Consider the following 23,802-nt stretch of genomic DNA (forward strand, 5'->3'; position numbering starts at 1 on the left):
AAAACTATGACAGCACCAGGCAAAAGATCAGTGCTTAATAGACACTAACTGACTGAATAGTTCTTAGTCATATATTTCTGATAGTTCCTATATCTCTTAAATAAGAGATCCTTTTTAGAGATATTTGAGACAGCAAATTATTTTTCAATAAAGCACTTCCTCTCTTGCATTGATTTTGTTCATGCAAAAATTTCTCATGTTCATGCAGTCAACTTTATCTCTTTTGTATTTTATAATAGACTCTATCCCTTGTGTTAGCTAAGAACTCCACTAACCATAGTTGTGAAATATATCTGATCCAGTTATCTCCCAGATATTTTATAGTATGTCCTTTAATATTCAGCAAGGTATAAGGGGCAAAGATAATCGCAGAAGATAAAATGGTTAGTTTTGATTACAAAATTTTTTTGAAGTTTTTGCACAAACAAATCCAATAAAGCTAAAATTAAAGGAAAATAATTGGGGGAACATCTTTGAAACAAGTTTCTCTGATAAAGGGCTTATTTCCAAGATATATAAGAAACTGGTTTAAATTTATAAGAATGCGTCATTCCGCAGTTGATAAATGGCCTAAGTATATGAGCAGGTAGTTCTCAAGGAAAGAAGCACAAACTATCTCTATTCACATGAAAAAGAATGCCTCAAATCACTACCAATTAGAGATGTGCAAATTAAAGCAATTCTAAGATTCTACTTCACATTTATCAGACAGGCAAAGATGAAAAAAAGGAAAATGATACATGTTAAAGGGGCTACATTGGTGAATCTGTGAATGGTTATAACCCATTCACTTTGGCAAACAATTTGCTATTATACACAAAAAGTTACTCTCAAGTTCATGCCCTTTGACCCAGTTATACCGTTGCCATGCCTATACACAAAAGAAATCAAATAAGAAGGTACTATGCACACAATGACTTTTATAGCTATTCTTTTTATGGTGACAAAAACAAAACAAAACAACTAGAAAATAACAAGATGCCCAATAATTGGGAAAGGGTTGAACAAATTGTGGCATATAAATGTAATGCAATATTATATTGATGCAAAGAATGAGGAAATAAATGATCTCAGTGAGACACAGAAAGATTTGTATAAACTGATACAGACCAAAGAAGAATAATTACAGAATAATATCAATATTATAAAAATGAACAATTTTGAGAACATTTATAATCTATAAACTGGTAAAGAATGAAATTAGAACCAGGAGAAAAGTTATACTATAACATTCATGTTATAAAAATGAGTTGTTTTGAAGACATTTATAAACTTACCAAGAATGAAGTGAGTAGAACTGAGAAAACAATTTATACATCAACAACACGGTAAAGGCAAACCATTTCAAAAGCTACGATCAATATCAAGACCATCTATAAGTCCGGGGGACCAGTGATAAAGACTGTCCACTACATGTGTGCTTGTGTGTGTGTGTATAAATATATGTATATATGTGTGTATAAGCATATGTATATATGTGTATATGCATACATATACACATATATGTGTGTGTATATGTATGTGTATATATATATATACATATATATATATACACATGTTTTTAAAATAGAGAGGAGGAGGAAGAGTACTATAAATGTAGACTGTTGCCTAAACTTTAGATAAGGTCACTATATTGTTAGTTTTGTTCAATTGTTTTACTTTGCCACAAGATTACTTTTTCCAAGTGGGGGTAATACAGAAATATTTGTAATGCAAAAATATGATATCAACAAAACTTTTAAAAATTTTCAGTGCATATATCCACTTTGAATTTACTGTCATATATGTTATAAGATGTTGGTCTGAACCTAATTTTAAATAAATTTCTTTCCAGTTTTCCTGGTCATTCTGTTCCACCAGTTATTTATGTTCTCAGATTTCTCAAATATTGAGTTATTTAAATCAAGTAGTTCTGATTCTTCTTTATTTATTGTTACACTGATCTACTTTTCTCTTCTTTTTTAACCAGTACCATTTTTTATGATTGCTCTTTTTCGAAGAATTAATTTAAAAGTCCTGTTTTCCCTTTATTTCTACTTTTTTAGATTACTTCCTTCTGCTTTCTTGCAATTTTGTTCCATCAAATGAATTTTATAATTATTCTGTCTAGCTTTCTGAAGTTTTCTTTTGGTAGGCTGATTAGCATAGCACCAACTCTATACTTCATTTATAGAGCATCATCATTTTTATTATAGGAGCATGGTCCAATTATGAACAAAATCCTCCCAATTATTTGTCATTCCCAGTTTCTCTGAACTGATTTGTAATTGTATCTACATCATCCTTGAGGGTATCTTCATAAATTGTCTCTCAGATATATTATTCCTTTTGGAGTTATTTTGAATGCATTTCTTTTTCTCTTTTTCATCCCAAGCTTTGCAATTGCATTATAGAAATACAGTTACAATTTATGTGTTTATGTTGGATCTTAATACGCTTCTGCAGCTATTGTTTCAATCATTTTCTTTGCTTATTTTCTGATTTTTTCCTAAGTATGCCATCACATTTTCAGCAGATAAAGTTTTGTATCTTTTTTTGTCCATGCTCATAACTTTAATTTCATTCTCTTGCCTTTTTACTATCTCTAGTATTTCCAGAACTACATCAAAGAACAACAGGAAATGGAGAATCATGTCTTTATTTCTGTATTTTTTGGACAAACTTCTAGTGTTTACTTTTGCAAATAATTCTAGATGTTGCCTTAGAAATACATATTTTACCATCTTAAAAACACATTTCCTTTGCTCATATTTTTTAGAGTTTCAGCATGAGTATTTAAATTGTCAAAGGCTTTTTCCATATTTATTAAATAAAATTGAATTTTTTTATGTTTATGACTTTAATATTAGTTATGTTAATTATTTTCTAATGTTTAATCATCCTTTGGTCCCTAGAATAATTCCAATTTCATCATTGTCATTTTTGTATGTATTGCTATTCTCTTTTGACTAGGATGTATATGCCATTTCAAATCAATATTCATGATTGACTTATAATCCTCTTTCTGTGATTTATCCATTTCTGGTTTAGGTATTTGAATTACATTTGTATCATAAAATGTCACTAGCAAAGAGATATAGGCAAAAGTTTACCAGATAAGTACATACAGCTCAAGTCATAGAGCATTACGTAATCCTGATTTTGAATTAGGCTTGGGGAAGTTTATATGTTGCTTCTTAGGCATGACTTAGAATACTATAGATGATGCTAATGTAAGGCTGCGTGCTTGTGGGAAGGATGCAGTTGGTAAGAAAATGACACTTGTCTTTTTGCTGCTCTTTACATAAGTCACTCCCTTTTTTAACTCTGTACCTTTTCATTGGTTCTTCTCCTTAACTTCTTTGTATCCTGTGATTAACACAGTGCCTAGTATATAGTACAGACTCACAGGAAATCTATAATGATTCTCCACATGTATGCATGTGTGTGTGTCTGGTGCGAACAATACAAGTAGGACCAGAATCAAATAGGAGGAGTAAATTAGGCTCAATTAACCTTCTGGAAATTGCAAATTTCCTCTATTCTCTCCCAATTTCTCTCAAACAAACAAAGCTTCATTTTTGATACCAATGTTTTATTGGTGCTGTTTGATGCCTCAAGATGTGAAATACAATAGTTTTTGAAAACTGTCAATGAATACCCCTTGGAAAGTAATGGAGAAGTACTTGGTAGAAGTGAACAGGTTGCAACATAAAACAAAAAGAAATTTCAATGCAGAATGAGTTTAAAATGCTATAAAGAAAATACATGATAAAAAAAAGGAGGATGGCCTTTTGTGACAAGTAACGACAGATGGATTCAGTGCCAGTACCTTTGTGATGTCAGGACAAAGTAAGAAAGGGATCTAGTTTGGTGGGTGGACACCTTGTAGCAACTTATGGGAAAATACGGACAAGATTCATGAAGGATAGGCAGTCATGGATGGATTACAGTTTGTATCACAGGGGGCATAGCAGAATTGATGACGTTACAAGCCAATTTGAGTTTGGGAATATAATCAATTATACACCATAAAACGGACAACTTAAATCAAATGGATACATATCCACAAATGTACAAATTACTCAAAGTAATGAAATTATAGAGAATTTAAACATTTCAACTTAGAAGAATTAGGCAAGCCACAAATAAACTATACCTCTCCGCCAAAGAGAACCCAAATCCTGATCCAGATAGAAATTTAAAGAACAAATACATGTGCTATACAAATAATTCTCAAAAATAAAGAAGGAACTCAACAAATTCTTTTTGAGATAAATATGATTTTTTTAAAAATTCAGAAAGCAAGGAAGTAAAGAAATATCATCATTGACTAAAGTCCCTAGATAACGTTGATGAAATATTTTTAATGGAAATTTTAGGAAAAAGAATTCTTCAACATTTTATCCATGATAAACATTTATTATGATAAAGTTGGTTTTTAGATGAGATACAAAAATCACTCAACATTAGCCTAACAATGGATATACCTAGTCACATGAAAATTAAAACAGTAAAGCCCACAAGATAATACAGAAACTGCAGAAAAATATTAATAATGATCTGTGTTTTTTTAAACCTTTCAAAGGATAGCAATGGAATTACTTTTATTTCATATGATCAAGGGAATTTAATTAATATCAATATTTATAATGGAAAAGTACTGGAAGTTTTACTAATAAGTGCAAAGGTGAAGTCAAAGTACATCTTTATTCCACTCTCATGTAATATAATAATGCTGAATTTTCAGGTAAGGGTTAATATTGGTCAGTCAACAAACCTTTATTAAGTTCCTGCTATGTGCAAGGTACTGCTTCAAGTGCTAGGAATGTAAAGAAATGTAAAAATTGTCTCTGTCTTCAAGAAATCCATAAACTAATGAAGGAAATAGCATGCACACAGCTATGTGGAAATGAGATTTTTTTAAAAGGGAAGAATTAGCATGAAAGGTACAAGAAAAGTCTTTTTTTGCAGAAAAAGGGATTTTAGTTGAGACTTAAAGGAAACCAGTAGCTAAAGGTGTAGAGGAACAACACTTAGGGGACAATCAATGAAAATGCAGAGTTGAGAGACTGACTGTCTTGTACAAGAAACAACTAGAAGACCAGTGTCATTGGATGGTAAAGGACAAGGAAGGAAGAGGAGACTAAAATGGTAGGAAAGGGTCAGGTTTTGAAGGACTTTAAAAGTCAAAGGATTTTACATTTGAAACTGAAGGTAACAGAGAGCCCCTGGAGTTTATTGATGGGGTGGGAAGTACAATGTTATACATCCCAACCACTTTAGGAAGATCATTAGGGCACCTAAGTGGAGGATGGACTATAGTAGGAAGAGATTTGATTCAGGGAGACCATTTAGAAGACTGTAGCAATAGAGTGTGAGGTGATGATAGCCTGAACCAGGGTAGTGCCTATGTAAGCATACAGAAGGAGACATATCTGAGAGATGTTGTGAACGTAGAAATCACATAACTTGTCAATAGATAGAATATGTGAATTGAGTGCAAGTGAGGAGTTCAGAATGAAACCTAGTTTAAGAGTCAGAGTGACCAGGCACCCTTGATAGAACAGAGAAGTTAGGAAGACTAGAGAATTTGGGAGGAGATAATGAGTTCTGTTTTGAATAGCTTGAGTTCGAGATGCCTACAGGACATTCAGCTGAAAATTTCCAGGGATGCAAGTCTAAAAGGTCAAATAAGAGGGTAGATCTGGATAAACACAGCTGAGAATTATCTGCATATCAGTTCAGCAGTCTTTTTATTTTCAATTTTAACTCATCTACAAAATGATGGAGTTGGACTACTTTGTCCTCTAAAGTTCCATCCAGATAAATGAAGTCATTAATTTTGTTATATAGTTCCTTGATTTAAAAATGTCATATTTGACATTATAATGTATTTTCCAGCTTTCCAATTTGCATGCTCAATTCATCCATCTTTTTTTTGCTGTTAATGCATATTTTCAGAGATGAATATTTTCCACTGAACACTGGTTTAGCTGCACACTTTCTTCTAAAATTTTCAGTTTTGGAATGCTATTTTGTTGTTATTCTCTTTGATGTGCCTATTTATTGTTCCTGTGATTGTCCTTAACCCCCTAATTACTTAAGATACTTAGCCTTCCTTTAAATCTGTATCTTTGACTTGTTTTCACTTTATTAATTACTGTTCTGTTGCTTATACAGAACAGTATAAGCAACTGTTATACTTTTGTTTATGAACAAGATTTTTAAATGTCTCCTTTTACATATTAATTTATAATTTCTTTATGCCCTAGCATATGATCATTTTTCATAAATCACTTGATACTGATAAATATGCATGTTCTCATTATTTCCTTTCAAAATATCACAGGATAGATCTTCTGAATCTATTCTTACAACAATTTGTTCAAGTATATATAATTTCTTTCTTATTTATCTATTAGATTTATCTGTCTCTGAAAGAAATAGTAAAAAACAATTATGATTGTTTTTCAATACTCTACTGATTTTTTGCATTTAGTTTTGCCTTCAAGAATTTAGATGTTATGTTGTTTGGTACATATGCATTTAACAATGATTCTTTTTTCATTGTGACTCCTTTAAGCATAATGTGATTCCCTTGCTTATCTCCTTTGACAGTATTAGTTTTACTGCTGCCTTATCTGAAATCACAACTGAATTTCCTTAAAAAAAAAAAAAAAACTGAAGCAAAATACATTTGGTTCCAGTTCCTAGTTTTGACTGGAATAAGTGCTTTAAACAAGTTGCTAATATTCAGCAAACTATTCAGTCTTCCTTATCTATTCTGAAATTCTTTTCTGTTTTATTGGTGAGTTTAATCCATTCATAGTTAGTTATAGCAGTTAAGTTTCTGTTTTCTTCCATTAAATTATGGGTTTCTTTTTCCTTTAAAATCAGCACTAGGTGTCTGAAGTTCGTTTTGTTTACATTAATCTAACTAAAGTCTTCCAGTATATCCGCCTTCTCACACTTCCCATTACCCTGTCTAAGTCAGAATTGTTTTAATCTAGTTTATTATCATTGTCATTAATTACTATTATTTATTATTACTATTATTATTAATAATTATTAATATTAATTACTATTATTCTCTGTGCAGCTAAATGTTACTTTATGTCATGGAATCAGCAGACTGTGTTCCCTACACATTTGTTTAATCTATTCACAATAAGAAAATGTTTTTACTCCTCCTTAACTGATTCCCTGTCTCATACTTCACAACACTCTTACCAACCTTTTCTTCTCTCTTCACGCCTTTCACACCCCTCTCTTTCCTCAGTCTCAGCAAAGTCCTTAGATTTTACTCAGAAAATAGAGTCCGTTTACCCTCATCTCCATTACTCTACATCTCAAATCCCTTGATATAATCCCCTATTCTCTCCTTATTTATTCCAGTCTTTGCTGAAGAGGTGGTCTTTTTCCTTTCTAACAGCTCTTGAATTTGTAACCTTTTTCTCATTCACTCTTAATATTTTTTGCCAGATCCTTGCCTGCCCCACCTCCCATGACTCCCTCTTCTCTATAAGTTTTCATTATGTTTCTCTCTGTCTCTTTCTGTCTCTGTCTGTCTCCTTCCTGTCAGAGCACTCCTCCTTCTCCGACTCTTTGCCTGAATGATCATTCATGTCATGTCTCCTAAATATATGACAATTATCTGTCCTGGGCCCACTTTTTTTCTTCACATTCTCTCTTGATGACCACATCAGTAACACACTTTCTATTACATACCACTGGGGTACATGTATTGTTTGTTTATAAACTCTGGGTTCCAAAAGAAAAAAAATCACAGAATTTGTTCTTTAGAATATTGTAAAGTTAAGCTAAGAAGCATTTAAGTATATAGTTTATGGAAAATAATGTGTGAGACTCTAGGGACACAAAGAAAAAACAAAATAATTCCTGTCTTTAAGGGGGTCACATTTCCCTGGAATTCTAGAAATAGTTCCATTAAAATCATTTCACATTAGTTGGGGATAAAAAAGATGGGATATAATTCATTTCCACCAATCATTAAAAAAAAAAAAAAGGTAAGGTTCAATTGAGATCCTACTCAAGTTGTTGCATATTTCTAATTATCTAAATATCCAAAATGGTATGCTTTAACCTCAGTGCACACAAGAGCAGAATCCTGAGCACCTGGAAAGAAAAGTATTAAATGATTATAAGTCCCAGGAAGAATGAGAAGTTAGAAATTAGGGCCTCTATCTTACTTATAGGCATTTTGGACCCAGAAATCAACCTTCGAGACTGTTAAAAAAAAGAAAAACATGGAAGTTTACAATAAGATCCCATTTAGCAAAAAGAATATCCATCTTCATGTATTTTCAAAGCTACATGTGGTATCTCTTGAAGCTGTAGTTCATTCTCTTCATCAAATGATGATATAATTAGATTTTTTTTAAAGATATATGTATAAAATCTTCCCATATAAGCAAAGTAGATGCCCACTGACAAGAGATTTGCTGAAAAAATATATAGACATAGATATATTATGTGAATATATTGTCATATTACTGTGCATTTAGAAATGACAAGTTTGAAGAATTTTGAGAAACATGGAAAGATATTTATGAATTGATTCAGACTGAAATAAGCACAGCCAAGAAAAGAATAAAGAGAAGGACTAGAAGGGTGTAAATGAGAAGATCTATGAGGAGAAATCAAATTCTGAGTAATCTGGAAACCAGTGAAGGTCTTAGAAAAAGAATAACAACTTTGCTCTTCACAGAAAAGGGATGTGTGTGTGTGTGTGTGTGTGTGTGTGTGTGTGTGTGTGTGTTAGAGGTTGGGGGGTTTTGGCCAAACAAAATATTTTCTACCCTCCAAAGTGAAGTTGTATCTGATGTTTTTGCTTGAATGACGGACAGCAATAAAATGAACTTATAAAAGTGACAATAAAACTTTCCCAAAGGATTATGTACCCCCACCCTGTAATTTCCAACACAGGAAACATCAAGAAACTAAACAATTTGTTTACTCCTCTGATACAACCTTCTTCAATATCATTCAGATCAAGTCAAAATTCAAGTTGAAAATGCCTTTTCAGAACTGGATTGTTAAAATTTCAGGCAAATAAATTGAAAAGTACAAGATTTGAAATCAGTAGAGAACATGTTACTTTGGACCAGGGGTAAGGAACTTGGGGCCTCGGACACCACATGTGGCCTTCTTGGTTCTTGGGTGTGGCCTTTTGACTAAGTCCAAGTTTTACGAAACAAATCTTTTTTATTAAGGAGATTTGTTCTGTTAAGTTTGTATTCAATCAAAGGGCTGCACTTGAAGACCTAGAGGGCCACATGTGGCCTTGAGGCCAGATTCCCCACCCTGCTTTAAACATTTAGTAGTTATGCAATCAAAAGCAAACGTAACTGAAAGACTGGGTTCGGATCTCCCCTTCCCCTCCCCGCCCCCACTTGGACACTTCACCTAACCTCACTAGGCCTTATTTTACTTACCATCTGTACTTTAGAAGTATTGGGACAGGTAATTTCTGAGATCCTTTCTAGTCCTAATTTTCTGATCCTAAGAAATCCTTGGAACTTCAGTTTTCTCATCTTTCAATTGTTTAATTTAAATTTAAATTTAAATTGATGCATAATACTTGCAAGACCTATCTCATACGTGCTGCTGTTATGTACCAGAAAATTAGAGTTATCTTTGGGGATAGACACAGGTTTCTAAAATGGTAGATCACAGAAATACTTTGAGAATTTAATGTTGTTACATTCACCTAATCTCCAATTTTCGCAGATGAGAACAAGAAGATAATCTTTTGGTTTTTCTTTTGCTTTTTCTTCCTTCCTCTTTTTATCCTTGGACCATCATGGGTAGGGTAGAGGGAAATACTAGGACATATTCTAAAACATCACTAATTGAAACATGAACAATAATCTCCCCTCACATCATTTAAATAATGACATATGAATGCCATGGAGTTTTGTAATACAGAAGCCTCTTATTATCATAACTTACATTGGCATATGACTCTACAGTTTTCAAGGTTCTTTCACCTACCTCATTTGGTTGACTCTTACACTAAAATATGAAGATAAGCGGTTGTCTAAGAGTAATAATAGCTCACACTTTTATGGCGTTTTAATGTTTGCCAAGCAATTTGCCCACATTCTCTCTTTTACTTCTCTCAAATCTGAGGGACAGACGCTACTGCTATCTCCACATTATAAATAAAGGAATGGAAACTCAAAAAGTCTTACCAAAGGTGAGCTTAAGCTACTATGTGTATGAAACAAGATTCAAAATCAGTCTCCCTGACTCCTAGTGTACCAGTATAGGCTAAATTGTGCTATGGTCATTCATCATTGTTGGAGATTATTATTCCCGTTTTACAGAGGTGGAAACTGAGGCTTTGTGAGTTGAAGTGATTCACCCAGGGTAAGGTGGTGATGACAGTTAAGGTGGCACTGTAACTGGAACTCTTATGTTTGACTGCTGTCCAGCTTTCTTCCATTAAACCACCTTCCACATTTGTCCAGATGAGCAAAAACACTTTGGGTATGCTTGAATTGGAGGGTAACCACAAGTTCATCAGATGGTTGCATATGCCTTTTGGCAGATTGATAAGCTTCAAAGCAATTAATATCTGTAATTGCAAATCTTTGATCTGAGTGAAATGTGGGTGACCTCCCAAAGGAAGACTGCTGACAGCAGGTTTTGAACTGCTCTTCATCTGCAAATTTCATTTTCCTATAGCAATGCTAATGGTGCCTAGATATGAATGGCCCTTTTGTAATAAATGTCATCCTTCTCTCTAGTTGGCTGACATTGCAGGGCTATCACTTATCACACAGTCCTAAAAGGCAGGGCAAATCTAGTTTCAAAGATTTGGCAGTTTACCTCTACAATTGAGACCGATTAGATTTTTAAGGACTGAACTTTTTCTCCTCTTGAGCTTGGATAGGATAACCTGAGGAATAACCTGAGGAAAGTTTGTTTATGATAGGATAAAAATGTGTTGATCAAAGTTTACATTACATTGAGAAATTAAGTCTTTGATTTGATAGAATATGGTAGAATTGTGGCGTATTGAAACATAAAGGAGCTTGAGGTCATCTTATCTAACCAACTTTGAGAACCATTGCCCTAGAGCTGTGAAGGAGAGATCCATTGTGTAAATTTTCATCCTGAGTGGCAACTGTCAATTTCCAATGGGAATAACTTTTTGTTAAAAAGGGGGTTTTAGTGTGATTGAAGCAAAGCCTTGTGAGTAAAGGGAGGGAACAATAATCATTATAAACTGCCATAGTCTCTTTAAGAACAAGACATGGAAGAATGACCTAATTTTTTTTACAGTATTACTATATTGATAAAGAAATGTCACAGATATAACTTAGCTATATTTTAGTGAGAGTTTGACAATAGTTCTTTGTTTTTTCCTTGCAAAAATGCATGCTGCATGAGGATATGGTTAAGTATATTTGAGAGTGGCTTAATGACCACATCCAAATGCTTATAAATAACAGAAAATGTCACCTTGTAGGAAGTACCACAGAGTCTTGTCCTTGGCACCATTCTGTTAATCATTTTTGTTAGTGACTTGAATGAAGATTAAGGTTGAATGTTTATCTAATTTTCAAGTGACATCCACTTAGGAGGGATGATAAATATGTTGAATAATAGAATGGGAATCACAAGAGAACTATCCCCTGAATTAAATAAAAGGAAATTTAATAGATCCTGCTCCTAAGTTGTTTATTTTTTAATCTCTTAGAGATGCAGTTGGTCAAAGTTCCCATGACAATTTGGAGCATATCTAAAAAACAATGAACAAGACATTGAAGGAATTCAAAACTATGCCCCATGAAGACCCAGTGAAGGAAATTTAGAAGAAAAAAAAGGGAGGTTGTCCATGTGGAGAAAAGATTTGTCTTATCTGGCTTATTTGCAGAGGAAAAAACTAGTACTAATGGATGAAAATTATTGTTAGGCATATTTCAGGATGATTTAAAAAGAAACCTCTTAATAATTAGAGCTTCCCCAAAATAGAATGGACTGCCTAAGAACAGAGTGAGTTCCCCATCTCTGGAAGTCTTCAAGCAAAAGCTTGATGACTACATATCAAGGATATTAGAAGAAAAATTTCTGTTCCAATTTAGAGATTCCACTAACGTATGACTTTTTAAAAATGTCTATTCTTAACTGAACTGAGTTTGAGACTGAATTGACAGACAGATTTGACCTCATTTGAACACAGCCTAGGAAACAGAATCAAAAAAGTGATCTCTTCACAGAAAGACAGCCAAAATACCAAATGAAAAGGCTACAAAGCTCCTGCCCCAGTGAGGCATCTACAATGGCATGGAGTTATTCAATATTTACCGTGCTTGTTAACCTCCCAAGGGCTATCCTGCAAATCAATGACAACAATTACAGTGATACTCATTGCATTTAAGGGCCTTGGGCTGATCCCAAGATGAGAATGACGTTCACTCAGAAGTTGTATAATATTCATGGCTATAGGCATAAAGCTATCAGCTCTAAATGATGAGACTGCAATAACAAAGACTTCTTGCTATCAGCCAGGCTAAAAGACAGGGCTGCAAAATGATAGGCCCTGCAGGCAAAGGCCCTAGTCTTTATCCAAAGGATAGATTCATCAGCCTGGCATGAGCTGCCAAGCACACATCAGTCTTTTCTTCCACACGTAAGTACAGAGAAAATCACACCATCGGCTACGTCATCTTTGACTGCAGAGAACTACAATGTGAAGGTTTTAGGTTTGACGTGCTTTTCAGAGGAGGTTAAACAGAGGATGCTATCGCCCATCTGAGGCTTAATAATGTGCTTTTACTTCTGAAAGCGATAGCCTGCAGATGCCAGGCTATGATTTTTGCAGATCCATTCCCATTTTATGTTTCAGTCTGCTATTGCTCAGCCTGCCCAGAAAGAAAGCATTGTGCAATGATTATTTCCTCCTAGCAAGCTTTGTCTCTGGGCCAATCAGAAGTGAAGCATGTAGGCCTTCTATCCAGCATGTTTAAATCCCACCAATTAATATAGGGAGGGAGGCTTGTTATTTAGAATATTTTATACAAAGAACAAAAGAATGCCATTTCGTACACAACGCAAGAACCAGTTTCTACCGTTTGCTATTCCATCCCCTGTTATCTAGCCACTTTATCTCCATGGATTTCTTCCAGGAGATAAATCTTTCAATCAGGATTTTTCTGTGAGTTGCAGCCCCTGTCCTGTCAGGTCTCATATCAAAATTGCAAGTGAATTTTCCTCTCTTGATTTTGCTAAACTGTAAAGGGACATGCAGAGCAAGAAATCTTAGCTGTTCTATTTATTCTAGGTACTAAAAAAAAAGAAAGAAATTGGTACTAATCTTTCTTTCCCTCAGCCAAACATAGAATATCTAGGTTATAAATTCTTTTAAAAGAAATGACCACTGAGATCTGGGCTACATCTAAATAGGATGCTGAATGTAGGCCAAATGAAAATTCAGAGTACAACTTACTGTTTCTTAGTATGTACTCAAGAATTATCAAAGTTCACATATGTTTCAATATCTGGAAGGAAAGAAAGAATGATATTTAATATGTGGAGGAAAAGAAAACCTTAATAAGAATGACCGGTAAGATGAATATTTATAATGTTATCTTTTGGAGTCCATCCTTTGAAATATTAATGAAGATGATGGATTGAAGATAATGATTCTTTGGGTTAATGTGCTTGGGAACTATAGCTGTGTTTGGCAGAAACCTCTTTAAGAAAGAGGAAATGCTGCCGGCAGCAGCAGAGCCAACTGATGAATAATTGAGGAATGAAATGATACATGAGAGACTGAAGAGACAGCCCCTGAAGAGGAGAAGGAGCCTTGAGCTAGGGGTCAAGAAACCTGAGTCTGAGGTACCAGCTTTGCCACATACCAAACAGAGACAAGCACCCTGACCTGTTTGAGTCTCACTCTCTTCGTGGTGTATTTGTCTGCATTCTATTCTAAAATAGGTATAAAATTGTATGTGTGTTACCTGCATCATTGGGCTATTGTGAAGTCCTTTGTTTAATAGTAACTTCTGTAGGAGAGACAGCATAGGCCTCTATAGGAGGCCATCTAGAGAGCTAGCTTCAGTGTCAGGAAACTTGGGTTCAAGGCCCATCTTTGACACATAATGGGTGGGTGACACTTGCTGAATCATTTAATCTCTCAGAGTCTCAAACAGTTCTCCAAGACTCTAAATTGCAAAGCAGGTGCTCGACTTGCATTGGTAAAAGAAATTCCTCACTGGGAACTTCCCTCCACTAATAAAATCACAGATCTGGTGTGGGGGGGAAGGTGCTATATAGACATGAGGTTATGGAGCACTTTGACTCAATATTTACTAAAGGAGCTGTTAGCTGTTTATGATTTTAAACAAAAATGTACTTTCACTTGGGGTTCACTTGGGGATAAATGTGTAAGTAAATAGTCTTGTGATCTGGTCTTTCTCACTTCTACTTCTTATATTTTATTCCCTTTTCAAAAAGTGTCCTCAGGCATAGAAATCAATCCATTTTTTTTCCTTTACTTGCACTCTTGACTATTTACATTTTTCTGCAGAGTTTATAGAACATTGGACTTGGACTCATTGATTGATCTGGGTCTGAAACCTTTTTCTGACACTCTGAGTCAGTTTTTTCATCTTGAAAATGGGAACAATAATACCTGGAATACATAGCATTTTCATGTGATCAAATTTTATGAGATATATAAAACACATCATATATATATATATAGTGTGTGTGTGTGTGTGTGTGTGTGTGTGTGTGTGTGTGTGTGTGTATCCCCTCCTGGATCATTGCCTTGTCATAGAGGAGAGGCTTGTGTATCTCACTGAACCTATGAGCTATGCCATGCAGTGTGACTCAAGATAGGCAGTTCACAGTGGAGAATTCTGACAAAAGATGATACACTGGAAAAGGAAATAGCAAACCACTCCAGTACCTTTGCCAAGAAAACCCCATGGAAATGATTAAGACAATAAAAGAAATGACATTAGAAGATTAGCCCCGCAGGTCTGAAGGTGTCCAACACTCTACTGGGAGAGAGCAGAGTCCAACCACAAGGAGCTCCAGTACTAATGAAGGGCCAAAGCCAAAAGGAAGCTCAGATGCAAACGCACCGGTGGCAAATGGACAGTCCAGTGCTATAATGATCAATATTGTACAGAAATTGGAAATCTAAGATATATGAACCAAAGTAAGCTGGATGTGGTCAAACAGGAAACGGAAAAATGAAATATTGAAAACTTGGGTGTCAGTGAACTTAAGTACACAAGAATGTGTGAATATAATTCAGGTGATCATGATACACACTATTATGGGCAAGAATCCCTTAGAAGAAATGGAGTAGGCTTCGTAGTCAATAAAAGGGTGGGAAAAACAATACTGGGGTATAACTTCAAAAATGATAGAATGATATCTGTTTGAATCCAAGACAAATTCAACATCACAGTAATATAAGCATGTGCTCCAACCACTGATGCAGAAGAGGTCAAAGTTGATCAGTTCTATGAAGATCTACAGCATTTTTTTGAAATAATACACACACACATACACACATACACACATATACCTTGGAGTACAAAATGAAGAAGGGCAGAGACTAGGAGAGTTTTGTCAAGATAACACACTGGTCATAGCAAACACTCTTTTTCAATAATCCAAAAGGTTATTCTACACATGAACATCACCAAATGGTCACTATAGAAATCAGATTATTACATACTTTGTAATAAAATTACATAAATAATAATAAAATATAATAAAATTCATATAAAGGTAGAGAAGTTCTATACATTCAGTTAAAACAAGATCTGGAACTGACTATAATTCAGATCTTATTGCAAAATTCATACTTAAATGGAAGGAAATAGGGAAAACCATCAGACCACATAGGTATGTGCTATTTAGCACATAATAACATCCCTTATGAATATGAAGTAGAAATGATTAGTAGATTTAAGGGATTATATCTGGTAGATAGAGTGCCTGAAGAAATATGGAAAGAGGTTCAAATATTGTATAAGATACAGCAAAGAAAAAGAAGAAGAAGAAAGCAAAATGGCTATCTAATGAGGCATTATAAATAGATGAGGAAAGAAAGAAAGCAAAAGGGAAAGGAGAAAGGGAATGATACATGCAACTGAATGCAGAATCCCAGAACACAGCAAGGAGAGACAAGAAGGTTTTTTTAAAAAGCAATGCAAAGAAATAGAAGAAAACAATACTATAGGAAAAACAGACCTCTTCAAGGAAATTGGAGATATCAAGGGAATGTTTTCTGCAAAAATGGGCATGGTAAAAGACAAAAATGGTAGGGGTTTAACACAAATAGTCAAGATTAAAAAGAAGTGGCAAGAATACACAAAAGAATTACAATTACATAAAGATCTTAACATCACAGATAATCACAATGGTGTGGTTACTGATCTATAGCCAGACATCCAGGAAAATCAAGTTAGGTGGGCTTTAAGAAGCCTTGGTAACAGTATGGCTAGTGTAAGTGATAGAATTCCAAGCGAGCTATTTAAAATCTTAAAAGATAGTGCTGTTACAGTCCTGCACTCAATATACCAGCAAACTTGGAAAACTCAGCAGTGGCCAATGGATCGCAAAAGATCTGTCCTAATGTTAAAAAAGGGCAATGCCAAGGGAATGTTCAAATTACCAAACAATTGCACTCATTTCACATGCCAACAAGGTTATGTTTATGATTCTGCAAACTAGCCTCCTGTAATATGTAAACCAAGAATTACCAGAATAGGAAGCTGGTTTTCAAAGAAGCAGAGGAACTAGAGACCAAATTGCCAACATTTACTGGATTATGGAGAGAGGAAGGGAGTTCCAGAAAAAAAACATCTACTTCTGCTTCATTGACTACACTAAAGCTTTTGACTATGTGGATCACACAAAATGTAGCAAGTCCTCAAAGAGATAGGAGAATCAGATTATCTTACATGTCTCCTGAGGAACCTGTATGGAGCTCAAGAAACAACAATTAGAACCAAACGTGGAACAACTGATTGGTTTAATATTGGAAAAGGAGTATAGCAAGTCTATATATTTAACCTTATTTATCTAACTTACATGCAGAGTACATCATGCAAAATATTAGGCTGGATGAAATTAACATTGCCAGAAGAGATCTCAACAATTTCAGATATGCAAATGATACCATTCTGATAGTAGAAAGTAAAGAATTAAGAAGCTTTTTGATGAGGTGAAAGAGGAGAGCGTAAAAGCTTACTTGAAGCTGAATATAAAAGGAAAAAAACAAACCCAAAGATCTTAGCAATGAGTTCCATCACTTTCTGAGAAATAAAGGGAGGAGAAATTGAAGTATTGTCAAATTTTATATTCTCCAGTTCAAAAATCACTGTAGATGGTAACTGCAGCTATGAAATTCAAGGGCATTTGATTCTTGGGAGGACAGTTATAGCAAATCTGTATAGTATACTAAAAAGCAGAGATATCACCTTGCTGACAAAGATCCATATAACCAAAGCAAAATTTCCAGAAGCAATGAATGTCTGTGAGAGTTGGGCTATAAGGAAAGACAGGTGCTGCAGAATCAATGCTTTTGAATTGTGGCCCTGGAGATGACCTTTGACAGTCCCTTGGATAGCAAGGAAATCAAATCAGTCAATACTTTAAGAAACTAATTCAGGCTATTCACTGGAAGGTCGGATACTGAATCTGAGGCTTACTTTGGTTACACAATGAAAAGATTCATTGGAAAAGACACTAGTGTTGGGAACATTTGAAGGCAAAGGGAGAAGAGGGCAACAGAAGATGAGATGGATAGATAGTGTCATGAAAATAACTAACATGAACCTGGACAGACTTTGAGAAATAGTGGAGAATAGAAGGGTCCAGCATGCCGTGGTCCATGGAATCATGAAAAGTTGGACATGACTGAACAACTACACAACTATATATATGTACATATACATGTATGTGTGTGTGTATTTTGTGCCCTGTAAACCATAAATCATTACATGATTGTTGACTATGACTATAATTTTTATCACGCTATATAATGTGTGCCCTGGTTATTTAGAGCACAATTCTGGGAGTATGCACAAGGATCTCATACTGATGTTTAGTAAGTTTGCTGCTGGGCATCATTCTCCATTTTGGAATATGCTTTCCCTTTCAGTCCACTTACTATGTGTAATTTGGTTGACTGCTGAGTTGGAAAAGAAAGACTACCATGGGGCCAACTCAATCTCTTTCTTTCCTGTGTGGCAAATGAGGAGGAATAAATACTGTGGGCTCCCAGGTGAGGGAATGGTTTCAGTGTTTCACTTATATCCCACAGGAAGCCAGAAGTGCAAAACTATGCTGTTGCTTCTGTCTCTGTTGTGTCTGTTATTCCCTGTTCCTAGGTGCAGGAGTATTAGCTGAGAAGTGATTAGCTCACAAACTTAGAACTTGTGAGCTTTAAAAGGTCAGAAGTTCATATTGGAGTTGACTGGAAGCCAATTCTAATGAAGTACCAATGACCTGCTTGAAGACTGAGCCATCAGAGGGCCAGGGGTGGGAATCCATAGCAGACATTGCAGGCAGTTGAGACTGATGACCTGCAGTAAAACAATGGTAGCCAGGAGGAAGTACTTATCCATTGGCTATCCTGCATTTGGAAGTGAATTTGGTTCATTATAGAAATCAATGAACATTTGAACCCAGTCTTTCCAGGAACTCCAGTGGTAGAGGAGAAAACATGCTTCTGGGTTTCAGGAAGTTGATTTGTACTTTCCTTCTTCCTGTATCTCTCACGAAATATCCCTTTGTATAAGTCAATTGGTGTTAATTGATTAAATTATACTTGGTGCTAATCAATAATTATTTGATATTGGGAAGAACAACAAAGTTAGTAAGAAGCAATGCAGCTCAATTTTTCCTACAACTACTCTAACAAAGATCAAAAAAGAGAGCTGGACTCAGCAGTGATGGAGAAATTTAAGAAAATATCACAGTAATTCATTTTTTCAGTTCAAGGCAACAAATTTAATCCACAGATAAGAGATCAGAATAGGAACAGTTAAACTGGGGTAGGTTGGCATCTCAGCCCCAGACTGGGGGTACAGCACTTTGAAGAGAGGCTTGAGGACTCAGGTGCCAGGCTCAGAACAGGGCCACAGTGTTCTCCCTCTTAACCACAGAGGTGAGTAAAGACTCAGAGCAAAGGTAAGCAAGTGGCACCATTGCACTGAACCTATAGAAGCTTCCATCTAATTGACAGAGACTAAGGTGAGCAATTGTCCATTCAAGGCCCACATATGATGCATTTTCTAGCACCAAACCATGGTCTGGAGCCTGGAAATTCCCAGAAGGCAATGATCAAATTGTGTCTTTGATCAGAATGCCTAGTATTTGCTGAAAATTTGCACATTCCTGGTCCTTCTAACCCTCAAAGAGCAGTTAATACTGGGGAAAACAAGAATAGGGGGTTGACCTCATAGCTTAGAGAAAATCATCCCAATGTCTCAGGGATACCTTATCATTTAGGAAGAGACATGGTTAGCTTTCTTCTTGGGAATACTACTGATCAATTGGAGTAAGGACTCCTACAGTATATAAATACCTTAACTACATGTTGTCTGACAATAATTAATCAAAAATATTGATTAAAAACCTACTATGTACTTGGCACTGTCCTATGTACCAGGGAAACAAAGACAAAAACGCCTTCAAGGAACTTATATTACAGTGACAGTGACACGGGGCAGCTAGGTGGTGCAGTGGATAGAGCATCAGTGTAGGAGTCAGGAGGACCTGAGTTCAAATCTCACCTCAGACACTTGACACTCACTACCTGTGTGACCTTGGGCTAGTCACTTAATCCCGATTGCCTCATCCTGGGTCATCTCCAGTCATCCTGATGAATATCTGGTCACTGGATTCAGATGGCTGTAGAGGAAAACGTGAGGCTGGTGACCTGCACAGCCCACCCTCACTCAAAACAAAGTCAGGTATAAGTTATGTCATCATTTCTATGATGGCGTGGTCTTCAGCAACGAAGGACAAACACACGTTACAGTGACATTCTTAGAAAAGTCTGTCTCACAGCTCAGGAATCATTGCTTCTAGGTAACCTATCTCAACAAAGCATATTCTTGCTTGTGAATGTGTCTGCAGGGTGCAGCTAGTTATCAACTGTTAAGACTCTCAGCAGCTGGTACCCATGTGTACATATAGATACATTATTGTCATCCAGAAACGTTTGTTGAACCCCAGCAGGGCATTGTAGGGTTAGTAAAGACACTGACAACATAGTCTCTTGCCGCCAGAATCATGTCACCCATTTAAGGAGATAAGGGATATATGGGGGGAGGAGCTGAATTAAGGTATACCCATATAAGTTGCTACCCTCTCTGCAATCTACAGTCTTACAGTCTCCTAGAGCAGAGGTGTCAAACACAACTTCCAAGTGCTGCTAGAACTAGAAACATAATTGGGAAATGTTTACATTTTAAAATGTAATTTTTACGTGTAAATTTTCAATTTTACATGTAAAATGTAATTGGTAAATATTTAGACAAATAAATAACAATACAGTAAAATATAGATTACATTACATTTCAGAACTAAGTCAATATGTGACCTACAGGGATCCCTGTATGTAGAATTAGTGGGCTGCATTTCTTTCTTTTTTTTTTTTAACTTTTACACTGTTTTCTTTTTTTTTAAGTTAGCATAATTTTATTTTTTATTTATTTTTAAGAGATAGACAACATTATAAAGTGTAAAACAAATAATTTTGATTACATTAAATTGAAGTTTTTGCACAAACAAACCCAATGCAACCAAGATTAGGAGGAAAGCAGAAAACTGGAGAAGATTTTTTACAATTAGTGTCTGTGATAAAATCCTCATTTCTAAAATATATAGACAACTGAGTCAAATGGACAAGAACACAAGTCATTCCCCAGTTGATAAATGGCCAAAGGATATGAAGAGGCAGTTTTCAGAGGAAGAAATGAAAGCTATCTGTAGTTATATGAAAAAATGCTCTACATCACTATTGATTAGAGTGGGGCCCATTTCTATCTGAGTTTGACACCACTGTCCTGGAGAATGGGTTGCTCAAGAAAGTCTTCAAGAAGAGTATGGAACTTGAGCTTGGTCTTCAAAGACAGGCAGGACTGTGTTAAAATGGGTAAGTTAGACTGGTTCAGGAGCTGTTAAACATTTTTGTGTTATGGGCTCTTTTGGTAGTCTGGTAAAGCCTATGTAACCCTATTTTGAATAGTGTTTTTAAATGTATTGAATAAAATACATAAAACTACAAAGGAAATCAATTACATTAAAATGCAGTTATAAAAAATTTAAAACAAAGCAATTTTACCAATGGACTATATAATGTTAATGATTTCTTCAAGCACTAACATTTTTAAAACCTGCAGTCAGAATAAGTGAGGAGAGAGGAGAGCATTCCAAACAAAGAAATGCTTTGTTTTTGTAACAGTTCTAAGAGTTATTGGGAATGCCTAAATGCCTCAACATTCCCTTGACTGTGACCCAGTGACTAGGGAAGGGAGCTAGCCTGCTCAATCCATAATTTGAGTATACCATGTGAGATGGAGGGATGTATTAGTCAGTTTTCACCAATGTTCTCTGAACCCTAAGACACACTAAGTAACGCTAAAAACTAAGTCTATCTTAGAATGAAACTGGGAACCCTTGAAGAATAGATGACTTCTAAAGTTGAAACGATTCTACCATTCTAATGATTTACAATCACAAAATCTGAATGTTGGAAAGGATGTCAGCAGCCATCTAGTCTCACCCATACCTGAAAGGAATTCTCACTCCAACATAACTGAAATTTGTTAATCCGGTCACTACTTAAAGATCTCAAAGGAGGGAAAACTCATGCCATTTTTGAACAGCAAAATTTATGGCATGATAAGAATTCCATGGACACCAAAAGAACTGTAACATAAAACAAACCTTAGAAAAACCCCAAAAAGATGTTTTTTACAATGGAATTTCATGATTATATATTCACATATTATTTTAAATTGTGTGTTTAATATAGTGCTTACCTTAGGCCTAAGAAGAACTATACTGAATCACTGAAAGATCTTAACAAATTATGTAAACACTGCTTTATTTGCAGCGTACAGTCAAATATTTCCTATTAATGAAAGATTCCTTGAGCAAATTCCCATAGTAAAGCAGTTTATGGTATTTTCTAAATGAACTGAGCAACATCGGCCTTCAATGCGACACTGTTTCCTTGAACCCTTAGGAGATTTTTCATATCCCACAAGGGATTTCATTTAAGAACTGGCCTTTTAACAATTATGTCTTTCTTAATATTTTAACAAGTTTACAGACCTCTTGGGGTGCAGTATTACCCTGAAGCTGCTTTAAGTCCACAAAAATGAATGTGTCAAGTCTTAGCACTGTTTAGAAAGCTTGGTTAATCCTCTGAGGGACAAACCAAGATCAGGTGATGGGACAAATCATCATTTTTCAAGTTTATGTTAAGGTACCTATATAAACTAACATCTTCTCTTGTCTCCTCTTTTTTTTTCCTTTCCAAAGGATTAAAAAAAAAAAGGCAACACCCCTCAGTCCTCAGTAGCACATTAAAAGCTGACATGAATAGGGATTCATAACTACTGGGACACTAGTTTTGACATGAAAATACCCCATCAGAATGTGAACTCCAATCCACCACGTGAACAGATACTGTTTCCTCCTGATGTATTTTGGCCAGACTTCACAAGGAACACGTTTTCATCATTTCAGTCACTTAAAAATGAACAAAAAAAAAAGAGAGAAAGAAAGAAAAAAGAAAAGAAAAGAAAAAAAGTTAATGCATTGGAAGCAGCTGAGCTCCCAGGCTTGACAAATGGATAAAATGTACCTTCTCTGGATATTAAAAAAAAAAAAAAACACCTTTTCTCAATGTTTTTGACATCCTCTTATGTGTGCGTGCATGCACCACTGCCACGGAATCCAGCTCCAACTTGTCGTTTCTAGACTTCCTTTAATCTCTCCCTCCCTCTCTCTGGCACTGGTATGTTTTCCATGACTGCTGTTTGAGCTTTTCTAAATGAAGGTGCTGACATCTGCACTCATTTCAGAGCCTTCTTCTTGATGTCTCAATAATTTAGGAAAGCAAAGCTGCCAAACCCCCTGACCACAGAAATGACAAGATGGACTTAGGTTTTAAAATGGAGGGAAAATGATTTGAAGTCATGATGAAAGGAAGTAGGTCCAACAGCAACTCCCTCCAAAAAATGGTGTTTTACTAAGTCCCAATACAGAAATTGTTGACTAACCTGGAGGTCTCAAAGGGCACAAAAATATATAATGCTTATTGTAAGGGTACAGTCTTTACTCCACTAGCTCCCTTGAACTTGGAGACAGGTGGGACCTCTGAATGACACTCTGAAACGAAAGTCTGGATAAACAGGTCAGGAACAATTTTTCATTTGTGGCTGCCACCCCATAAACCTGACCAACTTGGACAATCCTTCATCTCCCTTCTGCTACCCACAGAGGGGTGCAGATCATCTGGGATCTACAATCTCCTAGTAACATAGAAAACGAGAATCATTTCTTTTGGACCAGAGCCCAAGGCATTGGCCCAGACGAAAACAAGCACTCATATAGCAGGGCAGAATTGGAGCAAACACCAGACACTACAGGAGCAGAACTCCACACAGTGCCAACTCCTGCATAAGCGCCTTTCCTCTACAGATGTAGGCTGCAATAACCTCACAATATGGTGGGGAAGGGGCTAATTAGAACCATCAGTACTGGAAAAATCCCCTGTACTCGTTTATATAGTGCTGGCCT

General features: G+C 35.6%; 1 long non-coding RNA gene across 1 annotated transcript in view; it reads left to right on the plus strand.

Annotated features, from left to right (window-relative positions):
- Nucleotides 1–23,003, plus strand: part of LOC140512803 (uncharacterized) — a 166,337-nt gene extending 143,334 nt beyond the window's left edge. The window contains exon 4 of the long non-coding RNA XR_011969922.1: nt 22,540–23,003. This is a non-coding gene — a long non-coding RNA (uncharacterized lncRNA). The remainder of the gene's footprint in view (nt 1–22,539) is intronic.
- The last annotated feature ends 799 nt before the right edge of the window (nt 23,004–23,802 follow it).

The sequence above is a fragment of the Notamacropus eugenii genome, chromosome 6, assembly GCF_028372415.1.
Source record: "Notamacropus eugenii isolate mMacEug1 chromosome 6, mMacEug1.pri_v2, whole genome shotgun sequence".
Classification (NCBI taxonomy): Eukaryota; Metazoa; Chordata; class Mammalia; order Diprotodontia; family Macropodidae; genus Notamacropus; species Notamacropus eugenii.